The 10,280-nt window shown below is 44.7% G+C and overlaps 1 protein-coding gene across 3 annotated transcripts in view; it reads left to right on the forward strand.

Annotated features, from left to right (window-relative positions):
• The window catches only part of SNRPN (small nuclear ribonucleoprotein polypeptide N), a 180,843-nt gene that overhangs the window by 126,912 nt on the left and 43,651 nt on the right, over nt 1-10,280 (forward strand). The window lies entirely within an intron of this gene.

Genomic DNA, 10,280 nt, shown 5'->3' on the forward strand with positions numbered 1-10,280 from the left:
TCAGAGTAAAAAAGCTACTGACAACCAGAGCAAACCCGGGAGGCGGAGCTTGCAGTGAGCTGAGATCCGGCCACTCCACTCTAGCCTGGGCGACAGAGCGAGACTCCCTCTCAAAAAAAAAAAAATGTGGTGCATATACACAATTGAATACTACTTAGCTATAAAAAAGAATGAAATCCTGTCATTCATAGCAGCATGGATGGAACTGGAGGACATTATGTTAAGTGAAATAAGCCAGGAACAGAAAGATAAATAGCTTAAAAAGTTGACCTCATAGAAGTAGAGAGCAGAATTGTAATTAATAATCACAATTACAAATAATGGTCAGTATGAAAAAATATTGTCATCCTACAGTGCTACAGAACATTAGAACTTGTTTTTCCTATCTAGCTGTAATTTTCCCTCTTTTACTTTTTTTGAAACAGGGTCTCGTCCTGTCACTCAGGCATGACACGATCACAGCTCACTGCAGCTTAAACGATCCTCCTGCCTTAGCTTCTGGAGTAGCTACAGACACATGCCATCATGCCTAGCTATTTTTAAAAAATTTTCTATAAAGATGGGGTCTTACCATGTTGCCCAGGCTAGTCTCAAACTCCTGGCCTAAAACAATCCTCTCGCCATTGTCTCCCAAAGTGCTAGGATTACAGGTGTGAGCCATCACGCCCAGCTCCAGTTTTTAGATACCCCAGAACACATTCCAAGCTTGTCTTGTACCTCTCCTGTCCTGACTTTATTTTTTTTGGAGATGGAGTCTTGCTTTGTCACCCAGGCTGGGGTGCGGTGGCCTGATCTCGGCTCACTGCAAGCTCCGCCTCCTGGGTTCATGCCATTCTCCTGCCTCAGCCTCCCGAGTAGCTGGGACTACAGGCATCTGCCACCCCGCCCGGCTAATTTTTTGTATTTTTCAGTAGAGATGGGGTTTCATTGTGTTAGGATGGTCTCGATCTCCTGGCCTCATGATCTGCCTGCCTCGGCCTCCCAAAGTGCTGGGATTACAGGCTTGAGCCACCGTGCCCAGCCTGTCCCCACTTTTGAATCAGCTGTTTTTTTCCCAAGGAGTCCTGATTTCTATTGTGGAGAAAGGTACTTAGAAACCAAGGTCTTGGTGCTACTGGTATGTTATTGCTTTTAGGACCTTTCAGATATACAGGATATAAAGATACAGCTGTATGCATGTAACTCTATTGTGTATATATGTATATAACTGTATGTATGTATGTGTATGTATATCTTCATGTACTTTCAGTGATATTTTCCATCCCAATCTACGCCGCAGGGTTTTTCCTTGCCTTCCCTATTTGTAGAGCTTCCTTCCACATTGAGAACCTTATCTCCCAGTGAGTGTCACCCCATTTCTGTCTCATCTGTTTCCCTACTCTGCCCCTTGCCTCCTAGGGTCCCCTTTCCTCTCATCAATTGTCAGACAAGAGGAGCATCACGCACACATCATAGATTTAATATTGAACTTTTAAAATTTTCAGAGAAATGTAAGCAGGCTTCTGCAGTGAAAGGGGCTAGGTCTAGGAAGATGGGGAATACTTGCAGGCACCTGGGAAGCTCAGGGAAGCAGTAGGCACCCTGTCAATTGGGTGTCCCGTCATGAGGGTGACAGACTGTCTCCCTGAGTTCTGGGTGGCAGCAGCAGCCCAGGGCCCTGGGCTGAGGCCCAGCCAACCCTCTGTGGGGCTGCCACACCACTTCCTAAAAAGGCATAAATGCATTTTCTTCCAAGTGGAGTCCAGCATATTTTATTTTCCTGTTGAATGGTAGACAGCATGAGGGCAGGGTCCGTGTGATGATTTTTCTGCCAGTAATAGTTTCTTTCTGCAAGAGCAACAGTTACATATTTTTCAAATAAAAGCAATGAAGGCAGTAACAAGTTTGCTCAAAGAATCAACCTGAACATATATCTATCTATCTATCTATCTATTATGTATCAATAAAAAATAATTTTTCCGGATTAAAAATGTAAAAATTATACCACAGTCAAAACAAACAAACAAAAAACTCTGTTTAAGATTGATCTTTCATCTTTCATAGTGATTTGGCCTATGAGTCAATGTTAAATAGATGATTTATTGTTTCTTTTTATTTCAATGATGAGATGGAGAAGTATATTTTACATAAAAGGGCAAAAAATATTTTATGCATAGATATTTTTTATTTTGCCTATGTCCTTAGTTTCAATCCTCATAATATACATTATTGTCTTCAGAAATCAATCTAGATTTACCTGTACCTTATTAGAACTCAGCTTTGCTGAGTGAGTTACACACACCTGTAATCCCAGCACTTTGGGAGGATGAGGAGGGAGGATTGCTTGAGCTCAGGAATTTGAGACCAGCCTGGGAAACATGGTGAAACCCTGTCTCTACAAAAATACAAAAAAAAAAAAAATTAAAAAAAAAAAAGGCTAGGCACGTTGGTTCACGCTTGTAATCCCAGCACTTTGGGAGGCTGAGGTGGGTGGATCATGAGGTCAGGAGTTCAAGACCAGCCTAGCCAACAGGTAAAACCCCGTTTCTACTAAAAATATGAAAATTAGCTGGACATGGTGGTGAGAGCCTATAAATCCAGCTAATCGGGAGACTGAGGCAGGAGAATCACTTCAACCCAGGAGGCAGAGGTTGCAGTGAGCCGAAATCATGCCACTGCACTCTAGCTTGGGCAACAGAGCAAGATTCTGTCTCGGGGGGAAAAAAAAAATTAGCCGGGCATGGTGGTGCACACCTATAGTCCCAGCTACTCAAGAGGCTGAGGTGGGGAGCCCTAGTGGGTGTAGTGAGCCAAGATCACACCACTGCACTCCAGCCTGGGCGACAGAGTGAGACCCTGTCTCAAAAAAATCAAAACACTGAGCTTTAATTTTATAAAATTTTTTTCTAGTTGAGAGTACATTGCTACAAGCTAACTTTAAAAAAGTCACATTCCGGCTGGGCACGGTGGCTCACGCCTGTAATCCCAGCACTCTGGGAGGCCGAGGCGGGTGGATCACGAGGTCAAGAGATCAAGACAATCTGGCCAACATGGTGAAACCCCATCTCTACTAAAAATACAAAAATTAGCTGTCCGTGGTGGCACATGCCTGTAGTCCCAGCTACTTGGGAAGCTGAGGCAGGAGAATCGCTTGAATCCGGTAGGTGGAGGTTGCAGTGAGCAGACATCGTGCCACCGCACCCCAGCCTGGTGACAAAGTGAGACTCTGTTTCCAAAAAAAAAAAAAAAAAGGTCATATTCTTTGATTACTAGGAACTTGCAATTTGTTTTGCTTCTTCTGATTTTTATTTTTGCCTGGCACAACATTTCCCTCCTTGGCCCCTGTCTATATTAATAATGCTGCCAGGATATACAGAATGATTTTATTCCAGTATTTTCTGCCTTAATTATGTTAAAGAAAAACAAAAGCTGTATATTAGTTATAGTGATAAGGACACATTTTAATCACTAATAACTATTGTAATAGTGAAGAGAGTCCAGCATGATCTGAGCTCAACTTTGGTGTGTACAGAGGTGACTGGGTGTTTTAAAGGAAGAATGAAGCTGGGTGTGTACTGGACACTGGGATGAAGCTACTGCAGAGGCTGAGGCAGAAGGATTGCTTGAGCCAGGGGTTTGAGACCAGCCTGGGCAATACATCAAGACTTAGGCTGGGTGGGGTGGCTCATGCCTGTAATCTACACTTTGGGAGGTGGAGGCGGGTGAATGGCTTGAGTTCTGGAGTTCGAGACCAGCCTGGGAAACATCGTGAAAGACTGTCTCTACAAAAAATACAAAAATTAGCAGGGAATGGTGGCATGTGGCTGTAGTCCCAGCTACTCAGGGGGCTTGGGTGGGAGGATCCCTTGAACTTGAGGAGGCAGAGTTTGCAGTGAGCCAAGATCTCACCACTTCACTGTAGCGTGGGCTACAGAGTGAGACCCTGTCTCAGAAAAAAAAAAGGACTTTGCTTCACCCACAAATGGAAAATGAGGGACTAGGAGGGGGTTGAGTTGGAGGGCGGGGTATGCTTGACAGTCAGGGAAATACAAATTTACCAAAAGTGGCTGGTCCACGTAAAACCCAACTGGGATTGCTAACTGGTGCTGTTTGAAGTTAGGCTCTGACCCTCGCACAGAGGCCAGGAGACGGGACCCTATCTTCTGGTGTTGGCTGGAACAAACAGGAAATTCATTTGGGAGCCTTCACTTTTTTCAGGCAGGTTATTTAAGAGGGATAGGGTCAACCAGGGGATGTGGCCTTGAGCTGCTAGAATCTATGTTAGTATTTTGTTCAAATATTTACAGGCCTAGGTTAAGACCAACTTTGTTTCTTTGTTTTTTGAGATAGAGTTTTGCTCTTGTCGCCCAGGCTGAAGTGCAATGGCGCGATCTTGGCTCACTGCAACCTCTACCTCCCGGGTTCAAGTGATTCTCCTGCCTCAGCCTCCCGAGTAGCTGGGATTACAGGTACTTGCCGCCACAACTGGCCAATTTTTGTATTTTTCGTAGACACGGGGTTTCACCATGATGTCCAGGCTGGCTGAAACCCCATCTCTATTAAAAATAACAAAAATTAGCCAGGTGTGGTGGTGCACGCCTGTAATCCCAGCTACTCGGGAGGCTAAGGCAGGAGAATCGTTTGAACCTGGGAGGCGGAGGTCGCAGTGAGCCGAGATCCTGCCGTTGCACTCTAGCCTGGGCAACAGAGCGAGACTCTGTCTCAAAAAATAAAATAAATAAATACTCGCAAAACCCAAAAGAATACCATTTAATAAAAATTACATAAGATTCAAATGGCACAGTCCATAAGTGAAGTTTTATTGGAATACACTCATGCCCACGTGTTTACGTATTGTCTGTGACTGCTTTCACACTACGAAGGTTGAGTGGTTGTGAGTGATGGCTCTCAAAGCCTAAAATATTTGCTGTCTGGCTCTCCTCTCTACAGAAAAAGATTGCTGATCTCTGACTGATTCATTGATTGATTATTATTTGAAACGGGGTTTCACTCTGTCGTCCACGCTATAATGCAGTGGTGTCATCTCAGCTCACTGCAGCCTCCACCTCCCAGGCTCAAGCAATCGTGTCTCAGCCTCCTAAGTAGGTGGAACCCCAGGCGTGTGCCACCGCTCCCAGCTAATCTTTTGTATCTTTGATAGAGACAGGGTTTCACCATATTTCCCAGGCTGGTCTAAAACTCCTGAGCTCAAGTGATCTGCCTGCCTCAGCCTCCCAAAGTGCTGGGACTGTAGGCATGAGCCACCATGCCTGGCTGACCTCTGATTTATATGGCCAGGTGGGGACAGCTACTCAGTTGCTTGTGCATATGTTGTTTGGAGATCATGAGTTAGCAAGATAAAAGCGCTTTCATCACAGAGGTTTCAGTCTAGTAGAAGTTAAATTTTTGTGCCGGGTGCAGTGGTTCACACCTGTAATCCCAGCACTTTGGGAGGCCGAGGCAGGCAGATTGCCTGAGCTCAGGAGTTCGGGACCAGCCTGGGCAACACGGTGAAACCCCATCTCTACTAAAATACAAACAACTAGCTGGGCCTGGCAGCATGCGCCTGTAGTCCCAGCTACTTGGGAGGCTGAGGCAGTGGAATTGCCTGATCCCGGGAGGTGGAGGTTGCAGTGAGCTGAGATTGGAACACTAGACCCCAGCCTGGGCGACAGAGCGAGAGTTTGTCTCAAAAAACAAAAACCAAAGTTCGATTTTTGTGTAATAGGTGAGATCATTTGAAATATAGATACAAGTACTGATGTACGGATTGTGCTTTGTGAATGAGTCTCTGCCTGCAAAGCATTCCTGAGAAGCTTTCTGAAGGGTTCAGGCTGAAAACGGAAGAATGGAGAAAGAGATATTCTAAAAGCTAGGAGGCAAGAGTCTGAGCTGAGATTTGGATGTGACAGGACCATGAGCGGATAGGGAATGTTTGTTGCTTGAGTGGGAAGTGGGAAGCATTTTGGGAACAGGGTAAGGAAGAGAGAGGAGGCTCCGATGTTTCCAAGGAGTCCTGCCCACACCAAGAAGTCTGGACTGCAGGTTATTTGCTTCAAACATGTCATCTCAAGCGTGTGTGATCTATTTGGAGCAAATAAAGTCAAGGGAAGTTTTAAACAGGAGGGTTTTCAGAGCAGTGGCGTCTGAAAAGTTGCCCTAAAATAAGGTTGAGCATAAGAAAGTCCTTCCTGCTTCTGGAAAAAGTGGACTGCGGGTGCTCCCTCTTTGGGGCCAGACAGAGAAGAGTTAAAAATTATGTGCTGGGTGCGGTAGCTCACGCCTGTAATCCTAGCACTTTCAGAGGCCGAGGTGGGTGGATCACGAGGTCAGTTCGAGACCAGCCTGGCCAACATAGTGAAAACCACGACTCTCCTAAAAATACAAAAATTAGCTGAGCATGGCGGCGCGTGCCTGTAGTCCCAGCTACTGGAGAGGCTGTGGCAGGAGAATCACTTGAACCCAGGAGGCAGAGGTTGTGGTGAGCTGAGATTACACCACTGCACTCCAGCCTGGGGAACAGAGCTAGACTCAGTCTCAAAAAAAAAAAAAAAAAAAATTGTGTTATTTCTCCCTTTTGCACCTAATCTCCCACTGAAGATGACTGCAAGTTTCCTGTGAATTCTGAACCTGCTGCCAAAAGATACTTCTTTATATTCCATGGTTTTGTGTAAAACTTTGTGGTGAGATTTGGAGAAAGCTTAATTTGCTGCTTTGCATCCAGAGTGAGGAGGCCAAGTTAGGCTCCCGTGTTAATTTGCAGAAAGCCCATATTCCCGATCTGGTAGGGATGGTGGTACTGAAGGTGTTGGAAACCAGAATCTTGGCAGAAACGGAGTCAGCTTTGAACATGGTACAAATTTGGACCAAGGGACTAGTGATGATTCAGGTCAGGAAGTTGGGAACTGTATTGGTCCATTCTTGCACTACTATAAAGAACTACCTGAGAATGGGTCATTTATAAAGCAAAGAGGTTTAAAAGGCTCTCACAGCATCACGGCTGAGGAGTCCCTAAGAAACTTGCATCATGGCAGAAGGCAAAGGGGAAGCAGGCACATCTTTACATGGCAGGAGCAGGAGAGAGAGAGCAAGGCGGAGAGGTTCTATATACTTTCAAACAACCAGCTCTTGTGATATATCACAGGAACAGCACCAAAGGGGAAGTCCACCCCCGTGATCTAGTCACATTCCACCAGGCCCCACGTCCAACATGGGGACTCAAACCACATCGGGGGGGACCAAAGAAATATTTTCCTTATTTTCAGTTACCAATGGAATTTACTGCTGATGAGAAATAAATGTATCTTGCCAATAACTTACAAAGTAATAAAACCGGCCAGGTGCGATGGCTCACGCCTGTTAATCCCAGCACTTTGGGAGGCTGAAGCGGGTGGATCACGAGGTCAGGAGATCAAGACCATCCTGGCCAACGTGGTGAAACTCTGTCTCTTCTAAAAATACAAAATTTGACGTGGTGGTGCACGCCTCTAATCCCAGCTACTTGGGAGGCTGAGGCAGGAGAATAGCTTGAACCAGGGAGCCGGAGCTTGCAGTGAGCCGAGATCGTGCCACAGCACTCCAGCCTGGTGACAGAGTGAGAGTCCATCTAAAACAAAAAAACAAACCAAAACAATTTCCCTGGAAATGTATAATGTATTGACACTTTTTAGTATTTAAAAAATTTTCAGTGATACCCTGTATCTACAAAAAAAAAAAAACAAAAAAGCAAGACAAAAACCAACAGGTGTGGTGATGTGCGCCTGTAGTCCCAGCTACCCAGGAGGCTGCAGTGGGAGGATTGCTTGAGCCTAAAAGTTCAAGCCATGATCTCACCACTGTACTCTAGCCTGGATGACAGAGCAAGACTGTGTCTAAAAAATTTTTTTAATTAAAAAAAAATTCATCTTGACTTGCTTTTCATGTGAATCTAGTATATTTGCTACTTTTTGATAATGCTTTGCACTTTTTAAATTGTGGTAAACACAATACATAAAATTTCCATCTTCCCCATTTTAAGTGACCAGCTCAGGGGCATTAAGTGCATTCACAGTGATGTGCAACCATCACCACCATCTAGCTCTAGAACTTTTTGTCCTACAAAAGTGAAAATTACTCATTAAATAATAACTCCATTTCCTCCTCCCCGGACCCCATCCCCTGGCAACCACCATTCTACTTCCTGTCTCCATGACATTTGATTAGTCTAGATACCTCATATAAGTGGAATCATACAGTATTTGTCCTTTTGTGTCTGGCTTATTTCACTCGCTGTAATGTTTCCAAAATTCATCCATGTTGTAGCATGCATCAGAATGTACTTTCTTTTTGAGGTCGAATGATACTCCATTGCGTGTATATGTTATGTTTTATTTATTAATCCATCAATGGACATTTAGGTTGCTTCTGCCTTTTGGGTAATGCGAATAATGTTGCTATGAACATGGGTGTGCAAATATCTCTTTGAGTTTCTGCTCCTAATTCTTTTTTTTTGAGCTGGAGCCTTGCTCTTTTGCCCAGGCTGGACTGCAGTGCCACGCTGTGATCTCGGCTCACTGCAACCTCCGCCTCCCAGGTTCAAGCAATTTTCACTTGATTCTCCTTCCTCAGCCTCTCAAGTAGCTGGAATTAAAGGCTCAAACCAACACACCAGGCTAATTTTTTATATTTTTGGTAGATTTGGGGTTTCACCATGTTGGCCAGGCTGGTCTCGAACTCTTGAACTCAAGCGATCCACCCGCCTTGGCCTCCCAGAGTGCTGAGATTACAGGTGTGAGCCACCATGCCTGGTCTTCTGCTTCTAATTCTTTTAGATATAACCCTGAAGTGATGATGCTAGATTATTATAGTGTTCTGTGCCCAGGTCTTAATTTATGGAGATGACTGAGTGATGACATGGAGAGACCAATGCCACTGAATTTTTTTTTTTTTTTTTGAGATGGAGTTTCGCTCTTGTGCAGGCTAGAGTGCAACTGTGTGACCTCTGCTCACTGCAATCTCTATCTCCCGGGTTCGAGCGATTCTCCTGCCTCAGCCTCCCAAGTAGCTGGGCTTGTAGACTCCCACCCACCACGTGTGGCTAATATTTTGTATTTTTAGTAGAGACAGGGTTTCACCATGTTGGCCAGTCTGGTCTTGAACTCCTGATCTCACGTGATCTGCCTGCTTCGGCCTCCCAAAGTGCTGGGATTACATGGGTGAGCCACCATGCCCGGCCAATTGAAGATTTTTATTACTTACATTTTTCCAGGAAGGGGGCATGCTACACTACACCACATCACGTGAGGAGCACTAGGTTTTGGTCTGGAGGCAGAAGATAGCAGTGAAGGGGAAAATCTAGGGTAAAGCCTTTACTGGGAACTCCGAGGGAAACAGGGCAAGTTTGAGCATAGGATGGGTTAGTTTAAATAATTCTGGTTGGCTTTGGGCTATAGGGATGGTCTCTAGTGGCTTGGTTTGTGCCCTGGGTATATAGAGTATGGGAAATAGCGGCCAGCGAGAGTTAGCTAAGGAGTTGGCTGGGCTACAGACTGGGTTGGTTGTTTGGCATATGAAAGACATGCTTATAGACAAATTATTATATTTGGGAATTAGCTAGCTTTGGGAGGGGCATTCTCTCCCATGATTTGCAAGGCCCTCAAAAGCCAGAGCAACAAAAATACAGAAAATAAGATATAGTTAATGTAATTGGCTTGGTGATGAATGGATCCCAAATAGACAAACACAGAAGCTAAGAAAACCCAGAACACATGGTAAAACTTCTTTTGCATTTCTTGAGGAAACCACGTAGTGTTTTGCGTAGTGCCTGCAAAATCTTCCGTTCCTACCAACATTCTACAAGGTTGTCAGTTCATCTGGTGTTCACCGTCTCTTACGTTCTGTTTCTTCTTTGTTTTATAGTAGCCATCCAAATGGGTGTGAAGTGGTATCTCACTGTGATTTTGATTTTGATTTCCCTGATGATTAGTGATGCCGAGCATCTTTTCATGTGCTTCTTGGCCATTTACATGTCTTTGGAGAATTCTCATTAAGACATTTGCCCATTTTTATGTATGTATGTATGTATGTATGTATTTATTAAGATGGAGTCTCTTTCTGTTGCCCAGGCTAGAATGCAATGGCCTAGTCTCGGCTCACTGCAACCTCTGTCTCCTGGGATCAAGCAATTCTCCTGCCTCAACCTCATGAGTAGCTAGGATTACAGATGTGCACCACCATGCCTGGCCAATTTTTGTATCTTTAGTAGAGACGGGGTTTCAGCATGTTGACCAGGCTGGTCTTGAACTCCTGACCTCAAATGATCC

This window comes from Colobus angolensis, unplaced genomic scaffold, assembly GCF_000951035.1.
Source record: "Colobus angolensis palliatus isolate OR3802 unplaced genomic scaffold, Cang.pa_1.0 Scaffold211, whole genome shotgun sequence".
NCBI lineage: Eukaryota > Metazoa > Chordata > Mammalia > Primates > Cercopithecidae > Colobus > Colobus angolensis.